General features: G+C 34.3%; 1 protein-coding gene and 1 pseudogene across 2 annotated transcripts in view; one reads left to right on the top strand and one right to left on the bottom strand.

Moving 5' to 3' along the window:
* The window catches only part of Htr1f (5-hydroxytryptamine receptor 1F), a 44240-nt gene extending 31339 nt beyond the window's left edge, over positions 1–12901 (bottom strand). Inside the window, exon 1 of one of the 2 annotated variants that reach the window (XM_071615800.1) lies at positions 12851–12901. The gene's annotated coding sequence lies outside the window, so the exon portion shown is untranslated. Of the gene's footprint in view, positions 1–10287; positions 10387–12850 lie in introns of those variants that run through there. The other variant, XM_027929272.2, reaches the window with a different exon arrangement.
* Positions 12902–15230: 2329 nt separating this feature from the next.
* Positions 15231–22947, top strand: part of LOC114087810 (tetraspanin-3-like) — a 40860-nt pseudogene continuing 33143 nt past the window's right edge.

Here is a 22947-nt window from a genome sequence, read left to right as displayed (position 1 = left end):
GCAACCTTAGCACATTTTACCATAATCGGTAGAATTTTTGTGTAAACTTCTCAATTCTCTTCCAGTTCTATCTCCTCTCTTTTATACTATTTCCTTTACTTTTTGATTTTTCAGATTACAAAATGAGAAAATACTGAATTCATATACATATATAGCCACACAGGGAAGTTGTTCTGTAGGCTTCAAATTCATATTCTTTTCTAACCCACAAGAATCCATTTGAATTCAGTTTCATTTACTATTCTAAAATAGAGTTGATTCTTTTCTGTATTAATCACCTGAACAGCTACTATTTTCTGATACTTCAATGATTGCTTCTTTTGGTGATTCATCTAGGATGTTTTCCAATTGTCAGTTGATAACCATCCAAAGAGATAAATGAAAGCTTATCAAGTGGTGACAAAGCAGCCATTCTCCATTTGCTGCCTGACATTGAGCTATCTAGGGACCTCTAAAAAATACTGAATCCTGCTTTCAGCACCAGAAATTCTGATTTAATTGACCTGAAGTGTGTCATGGACATTGGGATTTTAAAACACTACCCAAGTGATTCTAATGTGCAGCCAAGTTAAGAACCATTGTTTTCAGGGATCAAGGAAAGCATAAAAATGTTTGTAAAGAAGTCAAGAAAAAGCCCTGGTACATATCTGTGGTCCCAGTGGCTCAGAAGTCTGAGGAACGAGGATTGTGCATTCAAAGGCAGCCTCAGCAATTTAGCAAGGCCCTACACAACTTGGGGAGGCCCTGTCTCTAAAATAAATATAAAAAGGACTGGGGATGTGGTTCAGTGGTTAAACACCCCTGGATTCAATTCCCAGTACCAAAAAACAAACAAACAAAAAATAAAGTCAAGAAAATGTGTTAATGTTGCTTTTTGTTTAACAAAGCCAATTTTTAAAAATCTCTGCCAAGTAGAATTTTTTTTTGAGATAAAACATGAGCAAGTTAAAACTTGCTCTCTTCCTATTTGAATGATATTTGTATTCAATTGAGGTGAAATATGTGGGGTAAAATATGTACTTATTTCATTAGTTAGCTTACTGAGTCATTCCTATTTAGTCTGTAAAATTCATAATCTTTGCAGAAACCATGGTGGTCTCACATCACATCCCAGTGATTTAATTATTCCATTAGAAAATCACATTAGAAAATCACATTATCAAAACAGCATGAAATATCTACAAATCAATATCTTAAATCTTTTGATCAATGCATTTTTTTTTATATATCTCATACTTGTTTCTTACTACACTGTTGGAAGTCTCATAAACTACCACTTTCTTGATATAACTAGAATATTTTTCAAACTATTTTTAAATTTTGGATGTGAACTTTTTGTTAACATGCAAAATTAGAGGAAGATAATTTATTAGATTTGTTATAAAAACAAAATATAAAGGTTCTTATTTTAAAAGCAAATACTAAAGTCACAGCAGTGACACTAACATTGGGTTGCAAACACAAAGGACTCCAAGTGCCAGGCTGTGGCACTGAATAGATGCAGGAAGCAAGAAGAATTAAAAATAACAAAGTTTAAATGAATAGCATTATAGACTCACTCAATTCTCCTATAATAGTAGAATTTAGGCACTCTTACTGTCTTAACCATACATATGAAAAAATTGTGACTCTGCAGGCATTGAAATGAGTTCTACTCTAGAATCTGCAGTCCAACCACTAAGTGCTACAGCCTTCCTCAAATATCAGTGTTTTCAGTTTGAGTGAGAGATTGTTTTCAGTTTGAGTGTCCAACATGTCCAACTATAATACAATATGTACATTTTTAACCCAAGTCAGTAGTTTCAGTGTGAATGACTTTGAGCTAACTTGTAGTTACAAATATGGATATGTAATTTAGAAGAAGATTCAGAGCTGAAAAAGAAGATCCATATATCAAATGCATGGAGGTGGCAGTGCAGAATATGACAGTGGATAAAATAGCCAAGGGAAAAAGCATAAACTAAGAAGAGTTTTTTTTTTTTATAGATAGAGAATTTTTTAATATTTATTTATTAGTTTTCAGTGGACACAACATCTTTGTTTGTATGTGGTGCTGAGGATCGAACCTGGGCCTCACGCATGCCAGGCGAACGCGCTACCGCTTGAGCCACAACACCAGCCCTAAGAAGAGTTTTATTACTGAATTCTGGGGGAACACCTCTAATTGTCGAGCAGTTGGGACACAAGTGCATTAGGGAGGAAGAATGCAATCATCCCCTCTCTCTTAGCAATGATGGGACAGTAGATTAAATAAATAAATAAATAGGAGGAAAGGCCATCTTGGTTTAATTGGCTTTGGCAGAACACTCAATTATAGAATATATACGAGATGCTTAGTAAAATCCTGTCTTTGGAAATTAACAACATACTTCTAAACAACACATTGGCCATAGAAGGAATTGCAAGGGAAATTAAAAATATTTGAAGAGAATGAGAAAAAAAATACTACATATCAAAATTTCTGGAGATAACTAAACAGTTCTTAGAGGAAAATTTAGGGCTTACTGCTTATATTAGAAATCAAAGAACTAAGGTTTTATTCTCACAAACTAGAAAGGATAAACTAAATCTAAGAAAATGGAAGTTAATAACAAAGAGCAGACATTAGTATGAAAAAAAGGTAAAAATAAAGAGAACTAATAGAGTCCAAATTTTTTGAAAAAGATCAGGAAAAGTGATAAAATTCTAATATTGGTCACAAAAAAATAAAAGATGAAACCAATTTATCAATATCAGAAATGAATGTTGGAATTTATATACAAATCATATAGGTATCAAAAGGGTAATAGGAGAATATTAGGAACATTTCAACCAACTAGACAATTTAGATAAAATAAACAATTTCCTCAAATGCCCCAAATCACCATACCTCACTAAAAAAATTAAAATAAATAACCTGAGGTACCTTAAATCAACCAGAGAAGTTGAGTTATTTAACATTTTCCCATAAGGAAAACTCTTAATTCCATATGATTTCACAAGTAAATTCTACCAGACACTTAAAAAAGAAAAAAATATAAATTTAAAAATAGATTTAATACAAACTTTTCAGTAAATATAAAATAAACATTTCAAACTAAATTGTGAATTCAACAATATCTCATACACAAACTAGAAAAGACACACAAAACTAAAAGGCCCAATATCAACCCAGATGTTAGAATCCTTGCCAAAATGTAAGCAACTGAATCCTGCAATATTTAAAAAAGATAACACATCATGACAAAGTGAGATTTATCTCAAGAGTGCAAAATTGCATTAACATTTTCAAATCAATCAATGTAATATATCTAACATACTGACAGAATAAAGGAGAAAAGAAAAATTTTAATAGATTCAGAAGTAAACATTTAACAGAATTTAAATTCGTTCATACTGAAAACTCTCAGGAAAGTAGGAAGAGAAGGGAATTTCTTCCATTAGACAGAGACATCTATTTTTTTTTAAATCTATACCTAATATCACACTTCCTTGAGAAAGTCTTAGTGCTACTTTCCTGAGACTAGAAATAGGGAAAGATGCTTGCTTTCACCATTCATTTTCAACAATATATGCCAAAGACCTTGCAAAAAAGCAAAGCAAAACAACCAAATCAAAACCAACCAATCAAACAAAAAAGAGCCAAATAACATCCCCCCCCCCCAAAAAAAAAAAAATCCAAACAACAAGAGCAGCAAATTCATAAGTATTGGAAGGAAGAGTTAGAGCTGTCATTATTTGCAGATGATATATCAGTTTACTTAGAAAATCTACAAGAATCTGAAAATCAACAAGTATTATAAGCCAATTTTTCCATGTTACAGGGTAGATGTTAATAACAGCTCTTGTAGTTTTATATACTACCAACAATTGGTAAATGAAATTTTAAAAAGTCACATGTAAGAACACTGAAAAAAAAACTTGGGAAATAATTTTACAAAAAATATTCAAACCATCTGTTCTGAAAATTATAGAATATGGCTAAGAGAAATTTAAAGAAGATCTTAAAAAAAATAGAAAGACATGTATTTGAAGAGTAGTAAAATTTAGATGTCAGTTATACCCAAATTTATCCGATCAATATAGTCCCAGAAAAATTCAAGTGAGATTGTTTTTAGAAATTGGCAAGCTGACTCTAAAATTTATATGGAAAGCTAACGCTGTTTTTAAAAATCACAGAGTTTAGGGATGTATAATTCTTGAGTTCAAGATTTATTCTAAACTTATTGTAATGAAGACACAGTGGTATTGTTAAAACGTTAGACATGTAAGTCACAGGAATACTATTAAGGGCCTAAAAATAAACCCACGTATATCTTTCATTTTTTTAAAAGTGTAAAGTTAATCAATTGAGGGAAAGGCATGTATTTAAAACACTTGGCTATCCATGTGAAAAATAATGAATATTGACCCTTCATAGATACCAAAACAAACATGAAATTTATCACACCCATAAAAGTTAAAACTACAAAATGGGTTCAATAAAGCAAAGGAGAAAACCTTAGGCAATTTAAATTAAGCAAAACTTTCCTAGGATAAAAACCGAGTACTTAGCAGAATGAAATCATTAAGTTGAACTTTATCAAGGATTTAGCTTTTTGATTTCAGAAAAATACTATTAAGAAACTCAAGGCACAGAATGGGAAAGAATAATTATAAGACAAAATTTTCAAAATATGTGTATGCAGACTTTATGTAGATTGCTCACAACTCAAGGAGATAAATAACTTATTTTTTTCAAGGGGAACAAAAAACATAGATACTTTATAAAAGAAGACATTTGAATAGCACAAATCCCAGGTATATGGTTCAACATCAAAGTCATCAGGGAAATCTAATTTAAAATGATAAGGAAATACCAGATCATACTTATTAGAATGGCTAACACAAAGAAGATGAAAATACAAGTTGCTAGTGAGGATATGAAGCAAATGAAATTCTCATGCACTAAGTATGAAAGTATAAAATAGTACAACTACTTTGGAAAATTATTTAGCATTAATAAAAAATTAAACATACACATGTCATATGAACCAGCCATTTAATTTCTAGATCTATACCAATGAGAAATGAAAAATATATTTCCACAAAAAGCTATGTACATGAATATACAATCTAGTTTATTCATAATAGCCTTATACCAGAAACAATCTGAATGTTCATCAATAGGTGAATGGGTAAACAAGACAAGTCATTCATGCAAATGAATACTACTGATTATTCAGAGCAGTAAACCAGGTACATGCAACATGGGTGAATCGCTTTATTCTGAGTTAAAGAAGTCAGACATAAAAAGGGTTACATTGTGTAGGGATTCTGACCATGGAAATATACAGGGAGTGTTCCTCTGGTGAGCAAACTCCCAGGAGGCAACTGACACTCTGTTTCCTACCTTTAGAATGCCCTGCAGTTTCTCCTAGGAACTAGTAAGATAACTAATCCGTGTGCTATGTCTAGCTGCTGTGGCAATGCCACTAGAGTCTTATCAGCTTTGACCTTGATCTCAGGCACACTGCTCCTGGGAATAGAGGAATTCTCTTGTTAGACAATCACAATGTTTTACTGAGCCTAAACCTGTCCATATAACAGTAACTTTATACAATGGACTTTCTTGAGAGCTACACAAAGCTTCTAACATTGCAATATTGCAACTTAGTATGTAACGGAGGAATAAGCTGCATAATGTTGCTAGGTTTGTAACTTGCCTAGTGATATAATGAACAATATGTACTAATGATACCAATGACCTAAAGTAACTTATTGATATAAATAAAGCTTGGCAGCTTGCCTCTCGGCCATTCTGCCATCTTTCCTGCCTCTGCATCTTGTCTCTGTGTCTCTGTTTTTATTTTTCTTACAACATTTTGTCTAAGATTTTCATAAAATGCTGAGTAGTATAGATGCCAAAAAGCAGATCAGTGTTTCTCTCCAGGGATAAACATAGGAAAGAACTGCAAGGAGACCCAGGGAATTTTCTAATGCTCATTTCAATGTATATTTTGATCATAGTAATAGATTCAGGGTGTATACAAGTATTAAAATGCAAACAATTTTGCATTTTAAATTGATATAATTATCTTATGTAAATTATTAAGAAGATAAAGTAAGGCCCCTTTCCACACAAAACAGAGTTAGGCATAAAATAAAGCAGAGGTACCCACATCCAGAATATTCATCAAGCAGAAAATAGCATGGAATAGAGCCAGGTTATCTTGGAGAACATAAAAAAAACTGAAGATCCACAAATATAGGCATGATCTAGGATGGAGTTAAAAACATGAAAAGGAATTGAAAGCTTAATAAGTTTCTCTAATTTAAAAAAAATAAATTCAGAAATAAATTGTCGATTTTTTATTATAAGATGATTTAGTCTATTCACTCCATTATCTCAGCTCCTAAGTCCCAGATTGCCTGCATATTTTAGTATTTAAAAATTTTCATTGGTTAGTTTTGAGGCTTTTAGTAATATCCTATCAATTTTCTCTTTTGTTTCATTAACAACAAAAACCTTTTTGGACTCTCCACTATGTAAAATGAGGATATTTACATATCTGTTAATCTGCTAGATTCCTTTTTGCCTGTATTTCAGAATTTTTACTTTTACATTATTGAGGTTGATAGCACTTTCCCCTCCACCATATTGGGGATTGAACCCAGGGCTTTTTGTTTTTTAGGTTACCCACTGTAAAAAAAAAAAAAAAAAAAAAATTATTAACCACATGCCCTTAAGTAAATGAATGGATAAACTATGGCACATCCAGACAATGGACATGTATTCATCACTAAAACGAAGTAAGTTATCAAGTCATGAAAAAATGTGAAAGAGCCTTAAATTAATATTACAAACTAAAGAAGCATGTCTGAAAAGAATACATACTATATGATTCAAACTCTATGACATCCGGAAAACACAAAACAATTGAGATAGTAAAAAGATGATGATTTCTCAGATTGAAGGGAGAATGAGGAATGAATAGATGAGTACAGAGAATTTTTTGGGGGGCAGTGAAACTGCCGTGCATGAAACTATATTGGTGGAACACACTCATTGTACATTGATCTAAATCCACAGAATGTACAATAGCAAGAATGAACCTTAATGTAAACAGTGTTTTTTTTCTTTGGTGACAATGAGGTGTCAGTGTAGGTTAGCTCTAAAAATAAAAGCTGTTTAAAAAAAATTCAATGTAAGTAACTGATACTTTTTGGTAAGTGTTTATTATTGGGTGGTCTTGACTTCCTTGGGTGTACACTGCCCATTTTTACCATGAGGATAGAAACATTGTCTGTCACAGAGGGTTGTTGAGAGAATTAATAAAATGGAACATCTAAACCATAGAGTGGCTGTCATGTAATATACTCTAATTCATCATTTTTGTTGTTCTTGATGCTAACTAAGGTGGTTATAAATAATATGAACTTGGTACTATGTAAAAATGGTATGAAAAGTGTATAGTCTGAATTTATAGATTGCTGTATAATTGATTCCTCTTACACTCAGAGATATTGGCACAGGAGTGAAAAAAAATATAATTGGTAGGGTTTCCCATGATTTTCAAGGCTGAATCCTGATCAAGGGGAACTGAAGACAATGAGGGTTTGAGCATGTTCAACTGACATTCTTGGTTTTAAGGTCTAGGATCAACCTGGAGGAAAGTGTAATCAGAGACATCCTGATGAACTGAAAGACCAGGAGTCAATGGTAGGATATATATATGAATGAGGAGTTCAAAGAAGGAAATAAAAGTTGGTTTTAGAACATGAGCTTTTGGAGTTAGATTTTCAATGGTTTAGATTGGAGCATGAGAAGTCCCAGGTGTGGCAGACTTTGGGAAAAGATAAATGGAATTTCATGAAAGTTGTTACAATTGGGCACTGTGAGGCTATACTGCCTTATATTTTGAATTCCCAGCAAAATTGATAAGCAATGGGAGGAAAGGAAAAAAAAGCTTATGACCCTTGGCCTTTGAATTTTAGGTCTATAGATAGCATGGTTTCCGGAAAGTTGCTATAAAGAAAATGGTACAGATTTCAAGAGGGAAGGGATTTTGAAGTCATAGAGGGCAAAAGTCTACAAGTTGTCATAAGAAAGGAAGAGAACCAGCTGTCCTCCTGGTTCCATGGCACAGAAGAGAGATGACTCTGGCTTTCATCCAGGCTTCTTAACCTGCCATGGAACTATTTCATTTTCCACATTACACCCTCCCCATCCCCGTTTCATCTCTATGAGGCTTGAAGGAATTTGAAGGCCTTCACAGGAGCCTAGATTTATGAAAGAGAACAGGTTCCTTAAGGATTGAACAGAAGAGGCATGGGTTTGTATCTTAAAATGATCCTCTTAAGATGTAGACTCAACTCTGAAGCCACCATTAGTAACTGACTGAGCTGTCAGAGGTAGAAGCACTTAAGTAATGAGTCATGTCTTAGCAATTAGAATGGAATTATTTGTAGGACAGTGCTAAAAATGACCTCATAAAAGATCTTTTTGTTTTCTTGACAATATCATTGACTTCTGTTGTGTGTATGTGTGTGTGTCCACAAACTTGTCTCTGAAGTACAAATATACAAACATGTCTTATCAAGTTGGGAATCCCGTTTTTAAAGAGATTTCTATTTAATAATAACTATCATTTCTCATGCCTAATAGCGGTGCTAAGATAAATACTGATGGAATTTTAAGAGAAACACAATTTGGTTTGAAACAGAATAATATATAAAACTAATCTGGAAACAAATATACTTTCTTTTTTGCAGACCTTAGTAAATATACCCAGACTAGTGTTTTAGTGCTTCCCAGCTTTAAGAGTGTGATTATTGAGGTCTGTTTAATACTTCTAAAGTGAGATTCTATAACGTGGCTATTGGTATTGCTATCAAAAAGCAAACATAACATTAGACACTAAAACGTTCACAGGACAGTTCCAAAATAAAAATATTAAGTGAACAGTATATTAAAAAGGATATTAACTGCCAGGAGAGCCAAAATACAGCTTTCTCCAAATCTTTATCTTACTTAGGGCTATAAATGTATGCATAAATGGATATAATGAGAAGTAATTTAACAGGACAAAGAAATCAATTTTTGGAGGCTATAATGTCTTGAAGCCTCTTTATTCTATAACCTTTTCCTTTTTAAGCAAGGATCGCTGACTTTTGGTCTTTTAAATTCACTTAGTTTTCAGACAGTATGATAATAACCAACTAGGCTGCTCTGAAAATTGGGGACAGTCCAGTCAAAATGAGTAAAATAGTGAAATTGGTCAAACTAAAATTTAACCATAAAATTCAAAAGCTTTAGAATAGAAAGTTCCTATATTTACTCTTCTTTATTCCTCTAGGATGACAGGATGAGTCTTAGTGTTTTATAATGCTTTTCTAAATGGAGCTTTTCAGGGAAGTAAGACTCTGAGAAGCTTAGTAATACCATATAGAAATCTTTTTTCTGCGCATTCTTTGACAAAGTCATGCATATGAGAGGTTTAATAAATTTTTTTAATGGCAGGTTTGATCCTGATAATCCAAATTTAAGGGAATACCTCACATAATTCTATTTGGGTTAATTGGGGGAAAATATAGCATTTCAATACTCAAATTCAATAGTAACTAGACTTATTAATAAACAAACTATAATAATATGATTATGGCTAATATTTTTTGAGCAGTTACTTTGTGTCAAGCACTTTAGTTCTCATACACAGCACCTCAAATAATCTCCACCAAAATTCTAGTGAGCAGGTGTTTTATTATTATCTCATTTTACCAAGAACCTGCAACCAGAGAGTGACTGTTGTTGGCTGGTTGAACTCCAGGAACTCAAGTTTTTAAGCAGCAAATTATAAAGCTTCTCTCATATTTTCCTGTGCATTTGACATATATGGCTATAGCTAACATAAATGTTCCTAATTTTCTAAATGTTATCATTTTATGTAATAGGATATATGACAATAATTCTAAAGTTATTGAATAAAAACAAAGTATCAATTTCCTTTTAGTCTTACAATCACAACTTAAGGCTTTGAGAGGATGCATTTATTTTTCATTTGTCAATTAGAAGAGAACTATTTTAGCATTCTATATATAATTGCATTATCTTTAATTATGTATTGAAGCCAAATTTTCCCTGTACTGAAGCATCTAATTTTAAGGCAATTTGAAAGCAAAAGATCTCCATTTAGCATAGTCCTTCTAGTAATACAAATTGCAAATTGAATGAATGACAAAGAGAAAATATTATGATGACATTAATATTACCTCAAAGGCAAAAATAATTGTATAACTAAGAGTATAGCTCAGTGGTAGAGTACTCACCTAACATGAAGAAGACCCTGGTTACATCCTCAGCAGCATCACCCCCTACTCCCAGAAACTCTGCTTCATGACTTCTGTGGGGTGGGGGTGGGGAGACAGTCATGTCCTGGTAAACCTATTGTTAAGTTGAAAATATACTCCTGTGTGTAACCTACTTGTGGTTTAGATATTAATTGTCTCTCAAAAGCTCTTGTGGGAAACAATGCATGAATATTCAGAGATGAAATGATTAGATTTTGAGAGCTGTAACCTGATAAGGATTAACCCGGTGGTAACTTTGGATAGGAAGGGTGTGGCTAGAGAAATAGGTCACTGGAGTGCTTTGGGGGTTTCTATTTTGTCCTTGGTGAGCAGAGTTTTCTCTGCTTCCTGTTTACAGGTCCCAAGCTGCCTTCCTCAGTCACACCCTTCCACCATGATGTTTTGCCTCACCTCAGCCTCAAAGCAATGGAACCAGATGATCATGGACTCTTAAATCATGAGCAATAACTTTTCTCCTCTAAGTTGCTCTTGTTGGGTGTTTTGGTCACAGGCATGCAAAAGCTGACTAAAACACTACTGAACTTTGTAGCTTAGCAACACAGTATGCCATAAGAGTATTTCTCATTTAATCTGTGTTGACTGTCATATTGGAGGCTCCTGTTCACAGTTGCCATCTATCATCACAAGAAAGTATTGTACTGCATATGGAACAAGATGAAAATTCAGAATATGATTTCTACTAAATACATATTCCTTTTGCACTATTGTAAAGTAAAAAAAAAATCATGTCATACCACCCTAAATTTGGGGCCACCAGTATTAAATAATACTATAGATTGCTGATTTCTAAGTACAGAGTTCATTTTAAAAGGGGTTTGAAGCTACTCATTGAAAGAAAAACTTGAAGAGAAAGGTAAAATGTGTTCCTAAAGCCAAAATATTCATAATCATTTTCAGCATAGCCATTGAATCATAAAACTAACTACTTAATATTTAAGGATGAGACCTATTGTTTCTTCTTCACATTTTCCTCAGATTTAAAAACATGTGTATGTGAATTATCACTTATATTTTCATTTATACATAGTAGGTATATTCCTACCACTTTCTTGGTGTGAATCAACAGTTGGTTTTAGAAAGGTTTAGAAAAATCTGTTTGTTTTATTCTTATTGAAGTGTTATGAAAAACAAAGCAGCCTCCCCCCCCCCCCAAAAAAAAAAAAAAAAAAAAAAAAAGCAAAGAGACCAAACTGGGAGGAGGGAGGAAAACTAGGCAAGCAGTAACCTCCCAATAAATTCTTTCCCAATACCCATGGGCCCTGCAGGAACAGGGAGATACTGAATGCTGGGCTCTGGACTTTGATCTTCCCCTGTTGCAAATTAGTCCTAAATGGGGACACAGTAAATACTAAAATTCTGGGAGACAATGAATCCGGAGAAAGAAAAGCAATGGGCAAAATTTAAGTATTCATCTCTTGGGATCTGGGCTCCCATCTCTCCAAGAATCAATGAGTTTCAACTTTTTTGCAACTGCCTTTCTGAGTTAAAGTTTTAAACTACACAACTAGCCCCTGAAGGTCCAAATGGCACATCCACAGTTTCGAATGATTAAACTACCCTAATTGTACCCTATAAAACTGAAATCCCCTTCTGTAACCCACAGTCATTTTCGCATCCAGAAAATGAGCCCCTGTGATGTCTGAGTCTGTGAATGAATAAACAGCTTCCCTGAATCTGTTGAGGTCTGTATTGGGTCATTTTGCACTTATAAACAGAAAACTACTTTTGATTATTTTTGTTACATTCTTTGTGGAAAGGTTACAGTTTCTTGTGGTTATATTTCTTTATTACTTCTTAAAATTTTTCTTGGAACTTAAAAACAAAATACATTAATGGACTAGGAAAAATTATGGACATTGCAGTTTTAGCTTTATCTCTTTACCTTCTATATCACACAAAAAATACAACCATAAGGCCTATATTGAAAGATACAACAGATTTTTTTTTTGTGTGTGTGTGTGTGGTATAAATGATTTTTTTACAATGATAACAAATTTTATTACAGAAGATAAAGTTTAATCCTTTGACTCCCACTGGTGCTGATTTCAAGTTTTATTTCTCAGATTGTTATTCAAATGTCAATATTTACATAATTTATATTAACTAATATATACCAATACCTTCACAAATATTAATAAATTAAGATTCCATAATTCTCTTTAAAAAAGTTTTGTGAATAAACCTATCTTATTTCATATTTCTTTAGAATCTTTTTGTTTGCTTGCTTTATTTATTTATTTTCATATTGTGCTGGAGATCTGATTATTAAAGATACCTTTATTACAAAAACTGACCACAGATTATTAGGAAGAATAAATAAAATCTTTGTAATTAGCACTATGATTTGTTTTTAAGCAAGGTGAGCATGTTGGTCAAATGAATGAACTTGTATGGTTTAGATAAATAAAACTTATGCTTTATGCTTTATGATTTCATGCATGAAATCTACTTTAAATTATATATTTTTAAGGCTCTGAAATTCACTCTAGTTTTCCGTTTTATACAGTATTTTGTAACTTACCATCTTTTTGGAAGTTTTGCTGCAAAAATGGTCAGAAACATCACAGATTTCACCTCCAGTTTGTGGTCATGATCTCACTGAAATATTATAAAAAAGAATAAAATATTAATTTAAAATTAATTTGTTTAAAAAATAAACCCTATTATATTGTCTATTGGGGTCAGTGACTAGACGATGTTTTTTTGGAAGAGTAATTCCAAAGTTGAAATTCAAGCAGTCATGGAGACTCAGATTAGAAAGGAAGACAGAAAAAATAATTAGCCTTTTAGATAAAATAGTGTATATTATAGTGTTTCTTCAAAATTATTCACTTTTATTTGCTTAATTTTATACATTAAAAAGTTATGACAGTAAACTAATTTTTACCATACTGAATTAAAAATCTTTCATGTGTTAAACTCATCAAAATATTAATACATTATTTTGAGTAAGTAATGGACACCTGAAAAAATCAAAAATTCCTAAAATGTGGGGAAATGTTATGAAGTCTAACTTTCTTAAAGACAGTTATTTCTTTGCCCTAAGCATTTCATTTGCAGTCCATTAAATCAAATTCTAATGAAATTTAATGAAATCTCTCACACTCATGATTTTTCAACAAATAGAAAATTAATGAAACAGTACAAGAGTTTGTTCTTAGTTTATTTGGTAGTTCTAAATTTTAGTTTTGAGTACATATAGTAGAATACTTTAACACAGGAATTTTTAAGTTGTAAATTCCCAATTCCAGTATATGTCTCTTTCCTGAGTGAAGCAATTTGACTTAGTGGAAAATTCATAATGTGGATAGGCCAATTACAAGAGTCTCATCCTGATGGAATTATTTAACTGCCTGTCCTCCTTTAGGTTTTTCTATGAGAGGACAGTAGAGTGAAGTTGACTCTTGAGGAATAGTCAGTGCAATGCAGAATTCCCACAATGATGGAGCTTGTAAGTGAGAGATGGGGACATGGGTTTGCATAGAGAGCCCTTCTCTGAGTTACTCCAAGATAAGTAGAATAGCAGTTTTCAGGCTGTGCCTAAACCTGAGTTACTCCATTTATAAAGCAGTAGTTTGCCGTAAATTATTGCATTTTGAGTACAAATGCCAAGGAAGAATGATTACATACCTTGTTGGTACAAGTAAACAACCACATCTTCCCAGTATGATCAGATCTCATCAGATGTGAAGTCTTCACTCAAGACCCATAAAAGAAGGAGCCTCCCCAAGACTGAACATAGTAGTGTGCTGACCCTGTCACCTGGTCACCCATCAGGAGGAGCCTTGCCCAGGTAAATTGTCACAGTGACAAACCTCTGACTTACTGTCTTCATTCAGCTTCAGCAGAGTGCAGTTTGTCTTGCCCGTGATGACCACACATGGTTTTCTCCAAGTTGACACCTCAAGCTGACAGTCTGGGACTGAAACTTCCTCACTCTGAACTCTTAGCTTTGGTAACTCTGTGGAAGTGGTTCTTTAAAATCCTTATCTGACAACCTACAGTGACTTTTTGACTCTGCATTCATATCTCTCTTTGCCTGTTCTCTTGGCACAGCATCCTGTAACCCTTTCTTAAGTCTTTCTGTGACCTATTCATGCATTATTATGTGAAGTATGATGTGTGACTTCAGTGTTATAGATTTTATAAATTAATATTGAAATAAAAGAACTTGTGTGTGTCCTACTTATGACTGTCAGCTGACCCACAGTATTCTGTGAACTGCCCCTGATGAAAGTGGTGTAGCTTGTGAATTTGTTGTTATTCAATGAATTCTGACATTGTGGAAGGACACAAACATGTTTGTTTTGTTAGTGATATAGCTCATTCACCACAGTTTGGAAGAGATAATATGCTACCCACACACCCTTTCTTTTACCTCCTGAGTTTTCAAGTCCTTATCAATAATCATTTCAAGAAGTCATAATTTAGAGCATAAGCTTTAAATTCAGACATACTGAATCTTTAGCCCAACTCTGTACTTCTTAGGGAAGGCCATGGCTAAATTGCTTAACTTCCCTCTTAGAGCTGATGTGAAAATTAAAATAGATAAGAAACTGTGAAGTGATTTAGGTTCATAGTGTGTTTCTCAGAAACAGACCCTGAGGGGAAGATTTGTATGCAAGTGATAATATTGAGAAGTTATTCCTAGATAAAGCAAGTGTGGGTCGGGGGTTCAGGGAAGAAACCAAAGATACAACTTCCTGTAAAATTCCACTGAAGGGAGCTTCTGCCCAATCTCATAAGCCAGGCCATGGTGTAAATGTCATCCTAGAGTCATCCTGGTCTAGGCACAGGAGCTGGGGCTGCATGACCCTGCCTGGTTCAGTCACTGTCTTTTGCTTTGGGGTGAGGAGGACTTCCGGTTCTCTCCACAGAGACAAAGCAGCTCTGGGTGTTCCATGGCAGGCCTGCAAACAGAGGCTGGGATGGGAATAGAGGACAGGGCATTTGTGATCCTAGGGGATCCAGGTGGAACACCAACAATGTCTGTTGGAGGTACAACAGTAGCAGGTACAATTCTATGTGGTCTTGGCAGGTAGGAAGCTCCCAATATGTGTTAGCTCTTACTGTTGCTACATTATCTCTCCCTCCCATTTATTCTCTTGATGTGATGTGATAGTAACTTGACAGGGTTTAAGTAGGTCAAGATAACTCACTGAAGAATAGCTTGTGGATCAGAAAGTAGTATGGAGATGAAGGCCATGACAGTGGGTAAAAGATTAAGGAGCTCTTATTACATGACCTATAGCAGGGATAATTTTCCCTGAGACTGTGGGAGCTGACCAGTAGAAATTTAAGGTGAAAATATAGAAACTGATGACAGTAAGGTCATGTGTGGCTGGCCCCAGGAAATAATGTTTTCTCACTATAAGGCAGAAAATACCTTGGCAGAGAAAAGGACTTGCTCATGCCTTTCAAGCAGAGGGAAAGTATTATTTAAAGAGAGATCAAGGCATGGTATTTTTATTAAATGTAAGATGTTGAAGCTACTTGACTAAGAAGAATTTCTAGAAGATCTTATTCTCTACAAAGAAAAACATAAAGGCATAGAAATGTGTATGACATGACTCTGTTCTTATAAAACATGAACAAAAAGCTTCATATATGTATTGGTATGCATATAAATTGATAGTATTAGTCGTTCATATGTATACAGAAATAGTTCTGTACCTGGCACTGTTCTGAATACTTTACATATACGATTAATTCATTTAAACTCACTGAGCCTATGAAATAAATACTACCATTATTATTCCTGAAACAGAGAAATTAAATGGCTTGAACATTCAAGGTCAAACTGTAGTAAACATTGAAGACGATTTTTAGTTACAGATAACCTGATTGCCACTATGTGTTATGGCAGTTGCCTGTAATTATATTGTTATGGAGTCAGTAGCAGGAGGAAGCTTTGCCCTGATGACTAAACTTCATCACTGTTTTGCTGAGAACCACAACACTTTCTCTGTCACTGACATGCCAGGTGGCAAGGGTGTCCTACTCCTAGGGTTGGTCATTATGATGTTCATGCAGCTGCCAACATCACCTGAACGGGAAGCACCTTCACTGTTCACCTTTGTTTCCCCACCCCTTGGGTGATTCGTGTTCAACCCAAGTCCTTACTTTTTAAATCCATCATGCCATATGTCCCTGCTTACCTCCTAAGTTGACAAGGTGATATAAAAAGTAAGCAGTCCTCCTTCTCTGAATTTAGACATTGCTGTCTTGCCAACAAAATGCATGTGTGTTCACTATATTATTACCAATAGAGCGGCCCTGAGGAGCCACTGGACTGGGGCAGCTCTTTTTCCCTCATGACTTTCTTAGCAGCATATGGATTACAGTGGGACTGACATGTTCCTTCACACATGGAGTGATTATTACTCTCTCCCTCTTTACAAGTTAGGGTTTTTCTTTTCTTCTCAAGTTGAACAAGGATTTTTCCTTGTTATTATCTTGCAGGAGGAAAAGTAAGTTCATAAAAGGTGAATGGGTAAATTAGAGAATGAATATTCCAAAATCCAAACATAAAATGAGGTGAATCTAAATCTGTGGAAGGTGCTTCCTTTCAGCACTGTTGTCAGAGGGTAGGGTGATTTCATTGCACCATGGAAAATAGCAGCAGTTGATTCTGGTACATAAATTGACTATGAGCTAATGTATTTGCACAAGTGAAAACATTAATTTTAGAGATACAGGTAATCATACATGGTCAAGAAACAAAAAATATAAAATAGTATATGAATAAGTGATCCAAAAAGCCACATATATTATTGCTTAGAACTGATAGAGTCATCCAATAAAGCATATTCAATACACAAATTTCGCTATACAGCTGAATAATCCTTATATGTTTTTCAATCAGAAATAAATGAAGATTATCAGAACTACTGATAATTGCACATATAATTTAAGGCACAGAAAATGATTTACAAAATTATTTATTAAGACATTAGTGGAGATTATTTATACATTTCATGATCAATAAAATGAATCATCAATAAGATTATATAACTGATACACTAATGTGTATTCAACTTATTGTGATTTTACTGCTACATGTGAGAAGAACAATTATATAAACTTCTTTTTTATATCTTAAGTAGCTAGCATTATACTTTACACTAGGTACACTTCAGTAGACTTCAGTAAATATTTGTTTCATACATAAATGAATAAATGCAATAATTCCGTTGAGGTATTTGAAAACCTTAGTATGTGCGGAAATGGTTAGAAAGGCAAATCAATAGTGTACTAAAAATGTTCATATTCATTGTTTTCTTGTTAAAAGAGCAGATAATTCTGCATGGAGTGATATTAAGGTTTCAAAATGTAATTTACCACTTGGGGTTTCTAAAATGTACATATACTGTGTGTGTGTGTATAACTATAGGGATCATATAAGTCTCTCTTTTTTTTCCACTGCACTTCCTGGGATCGAACCCAGGACCTTGCATGTACTAGGCAAGTGTTCTTCTATTGACCTACAATCCCAGCCCAAGGCCTGATTTTTGTAAGACACATTATTTTGTCTACCTTTCATGAACTTCTGTTCATTGGGAACACTCATGATATGGACCGCTAAGTTTAAATATGTAATCAAGCTATTTTTCTATTTAGAACAGAGAAGAATTAATGTTTTTCTGTAATCAACATGGAGTGTTTTATGTTTCCCTTTCTTTCAGGCTTCTTTTGTTCTAGGAGATAGCTTTCTCTTCAGCGGTCAGCTCTCTTTCTTTCTTTTTCCTTTTTTTTATTGGTTGTTCAAAACATTACAAAGCTCTTGACATATCATATTTCATACATTAGATTCAAGTGGGTTATGAACTCCCATTTTTACCCCAAATACAGATTGCAGAGTCACATCGGTTACACATCCACATTTTTACATAATGCCATATGAGTAACTGTTGTATTCTGCTACCTTTCCTATCCTCTACTATCCCCCCTCCCCTCCCCTCCCATCTTCTCTCTCTACCCCATCTACTGTAATTCATTTCTCTCCTTGTTTTTTTTTCCCATTCCCCTCACAACCTCTTATATGTAATTTTGTATAACAATGAGGGTCTCCTTCCATTTCCATGCAATTTCCCTTTTCTCTCCCTTTCCCTCCCACCTCATGTCTCTGTTTAATGTTAATCTTATCCTCCTGCTCTTCCTCCCTGCTCTGTTCTTAGTTGCTCTCATTATATCAAAGAAGACATTTGGCATTTGTTTTTTAGGGATTGGCTAGCTTCACTTAGCATAATCTGCTCTAATGCCATCCATTTCCCTGCAAATTCCATGATTTTGTCATTTTTTAATGCAGAGTAATACTCCATTGTGTATAAATGCCACATTTTTTAAATCCATTCATCTATTGAAGGGCATCTGGGTTGGTTCCACAGTCTAGCAATTGTGAATTGTGCTGCTATGAACATCGATGTGGCAGTATCCCTCTTTTAAGGTCTTTAGGGAATAGTCCGAGAAGGGCAATAGCTGGGTCAAATGGTGGTTCCATTCCCAGCTTTCCCAGGAATCTCCATACTGCTTTACAAATTGGCCACACCAATTTGCACTCCCACCAGCAATGTACAAGAGTACCCTTTTCCTCACATCCTCGCCAGCACTTGTTGTTGTTTGACTTCATAATGGCTGCTAATCTTACTGGAGTGAGATGGTATCTTAGGGTGGATTTCAAACTATACTACAGAGCAATAGTAACAAAAACAGCATGGTACTGGTACCAAAACAGGCGGGTGGACCAATGGTACAGAATAGAGGACACAAAGACTAAGCCACCAAATTACAACTATCTTATATTTGATAAAGGGGCTAAAAGCATGCAATGGAGGAAGGATAGCATCTTCAACAAATGGTGCTGGGAAAACTGGAAATCCATATGCAACCAAATGAAATTGAATCCCCTTCTCTCGCCATGCACAAAAGTTAACTCAAAATGGATCAAGGAGCTTGATATCAAATCAGAGACTCTGCGTCTGATAGAAGAAAAAGTTGGCTCCGATCTACATACTGTGGGGTTGGGCTCCAAATTCCTTAATAGGACACCCATAGCACAAGAGTTAATAACAAGAATCAACAAATGGGACTTACTTAAACTAAAAAGTTTTTTTCTCAGCAAGAGAAACAATAAGAGAGGTAAATAGGGAGCCTACATCCTGGGAACAAATCTTTACTCCTCACACTTCAGATAGAGCCCTAATATCCAGAGTATACAAAGAACTCAAAAAATTAAACAATAAGATAACAAATAACCCAATCAACAAATGGGCCAAGGACCTGAACAGACACTTCTCAGAGGAGGACATACAATCAATCAACAAACACATGAAAAAATGCTCACCATCTCTAGCAGTCAGAGAAATGCAGGTCAGCTCTCTTTCAAACACTTCATGCAACTACATCCTTTGTGCACTTGCTGGTGATTGTTTCCACGTAGAGTTGTGGCATATACACATGGGACCAGCTTTTTGTTGATAGGGGAGAGTTTAGGTAAGATTTCGGAGTGTTCTCTAGAAGGCCCAGAACTACTGCTCCACTCCCTTGTCATTTTTCTCTTTTATCTTCTAGCAAAAGCAGTGACAGCAGAAGTCACTGAAACAATAACCATCGCCCTATTGTCTCTTTTTCCCATTCTTAGACTTTGGTAAACTTTATTTTTTTATTTTATTTTTCATTTGTTCTAATTAGTTATACATGACAGTAGAATGTATTTTGATTCATAGTACACAAATGGATCACAAATTTTCATATCCTTGGTTGTACATGCTGCAGAGTCACACAATTTGTGCAATAATACATGTATGTAGGGTAATAATGTCCATTTCATTCCACCACCTTTCCCACCCCCATACCCTTTCCCCTCCCCTCAATCCCATCTGCCCAATCCAAAGTCCCTCCATTCTTCCCTTGCCCCACTTCCATTTTGAATCAGCATCAGCTTATCAGAAAACATTTGGCCTTTGTTTTTTTTGGGATTGGCTTATTTTGCTTAGCATGAGATTCTCTAGCTCCATCCATTTACCTGTGAATGCCATAATTTCATTCTTCTTTAAAGCTGAGTAATATTCCATTGTATATATATACCACTGTTTCTTTATCAACTCATCTGTTGAAGGGCATATAGTTTGGTTCTACAGTTTAGCTATTGTGAATTTTGCTGTTGTAAACATTAATGTGGCTGTGTCACTGTAGTATGCTGATTTCTAAGTCCTTTGGGTATAGACTTAGGAGTGGGATAGCTGGGTCAAATGGTGGTTGCATTCCAAGTATTTTGGTCAACTTTAACTAATCGGTGTTTCCCAGTAGATCCTGAAATAAAGTATATTACTGAGCAATCTTTAGAAGAAGATTGTTGGACAGGCATGGGTAGCAACAGTTAACTTTTCATATACTTAAACTCTAGATGCTCTGTTATTTGTTTATCTTTGTACATTTTTTTCAGACATAACAAGTTTAATTTGAAAGGCATTATTTTCAAGTGGTATTAACGCTAGTAATTCCTGCTTTAATTTAATAAATATTTTAAAAATTTAGATGAAATTGAATTTTTAACTGAAATATAAAAACTTAACTTTTATTATATATTAATGGAATACCATATGATATTGTGATACATGTATCCATTGTGTAATGTTTAAATTAGGTTAAACATACTTATCTCCTCAGTTATCAATTCCTTGTAGTAAAAACATTGAAACTCCTTTCTTAGAGCTTTTAGAAATACACAGTACATTACCATTATCTATAGTCATCCTATTGCCCAATGGCACTCCAGAACTTCCGGCTCCTGGCTATAAGTACTCATTCATCAGCATTTCCCTTTCCCACCCTTCTCTACTTTTCTAGGCTCTGGTCACTATCATTCTGCTTTCAACTTCTATGAGGACAACTTTTGTAGTCTCCACAAATGAGAGAGATCACATGGTGCTTGTCTTTTTGTGCCTGTTTGATTTTTCTCAACATAAGGATCTCCAGTTTCATCTGTGTTTCTGTAAATTACAGAGTTTCATTCTTTTTATGCTGAATAGTATTCCATTGTGTATATGTACCGCATTTTCTTTTTCTGTTCATCAGTTGGACAGTTAGGTTGTTTTCATCTCTTTTCAGTCTTGCAAAATTGTGAGGGTGCAAATGTCTCTTTGACATATTAATTTCATTTCCTTTGGATATATACCCAGTAGTGGGACTGCTGAATCATATGGTAGTTCTTTTTTCAGTTTTTCGAGGAATCTACATACTGTTTTCCATAATGGCTGAACTAATTAACATTCTTACCAAGGGTCTGTAGGGGTTCTGCTTTTTTTTTTTTAACACCTTCAGTGTCATTTTCTATTTTGATATAGGCTGTTAACAAAAATACAAAAATGTATTCTGATATATGGTATATTTTGATAATGGTATATTCTGAATTTTAACGACTCCTTCCCATCCCCTGGCAACAGCCATTTGTTTGTAGCTTATTTTCAAATGTGAAAGGTTAAGTTCACTTTTTTTATTGGCAATTAAAAATTAGTTGCATTTATAATATGTAGAATTATATCAAAATCATTGAGCTACAGAGGATCCTGTGTGAGGTAGTAAGAGAATAAATTAAAAACCCAAGAAAAGATCTAATCAAAAAAGAAGAGAAGAAGCAAGAGGGAATAATATTTCTTTTTGGACAAGTTTCAAGTTGTGGTAGATGCTAAAAAGATTTGAAATGAAAAAAGGATCATTTGATTGATCAAGAAAAGAGAAAATGTAAACATTTTTAAGAAAATAATATCAATATTTAGTGAAAGATGAGAAGAATAGAAGTTAAAATTTTAATGAGTTAAAAGAATATTTATATAGATAATTAGGATAGTCAACATAGGATAGAAACCGTGGCAGGAATATGACACAGATTCTAGTTGCCACCTAATATCCATCCCCCTTTTAATTCTAGATAAAAGACCACATTTCTATAGCACATTTGCAATTCAGTATGTTCATATGATCAAGTTCTGATTAATAAGATGCAGCACAGGAAGTGTCATGGGGAATTTCCAGGAAGAACCAGAAAGCTGCTTAGAGAAAGTTGGATAGTATACTCTTGTAATTTTCTTCTACTTCAGGCCTGGAACTACAGCACCTTTTTTTAGACAAATAAATTGGTACTGAAGATAAAGTCATAAACCAAAGAAAACAGAGCAGAAAGATAGGACTTGGATTCTGAAGACACCATGGAGCTACCATATTAGCCCTACATTCCAAGCTCAGCTTCATTACACATACACAAAACAAACAAACAAACAACAACAAAAACTTTCTATCACGTTTAGGGAAATCTTAATTTTTAATTCTGTCTTATGCAGCTTATCCTTCAGATAGAGACTGATTCTGTATCTCCAGGGCCCTTGAATTTCTGCAAAGCATCTGCCACTAGTAGGCCTCTAAAGGGAAACAGGGAAGTTATTACTTGATGCATTGGACTATTTAAAGACATATCAATGCATTGTTCAACTTTAACATTAGGCAAATAAAGCATATCATTAACACGTATTTTTTGACCACCGTTAGTGAAAGTATGTGTGATATTGAAGATTTTATATATAGAGACTGAACAGAGGTATCTTGAAGCAAATGGGCTAGGTC

The sequence above is a fragment of the Marmota flaviventris genome, chromosome 8, assembly GCF_047511675.1.
Source record: "Marmota flaviventris isolate mMarFla1 chromosome 8, mMarFla1.hap1, whole genome shotgun sequence".
Classification (NCBI taxonomy): domain Eukaryota; kingdom Metazoa; phylum Chordata; class Mammalia; order Rodentia; family Sciuridae; genus Marmota; species Marmota flaviventris.
The sequence above is the reverse complement of the archived record's forward strand: the minus strand, read 5'-3'. Positions and strand labels throughout refer to the sequence as shown.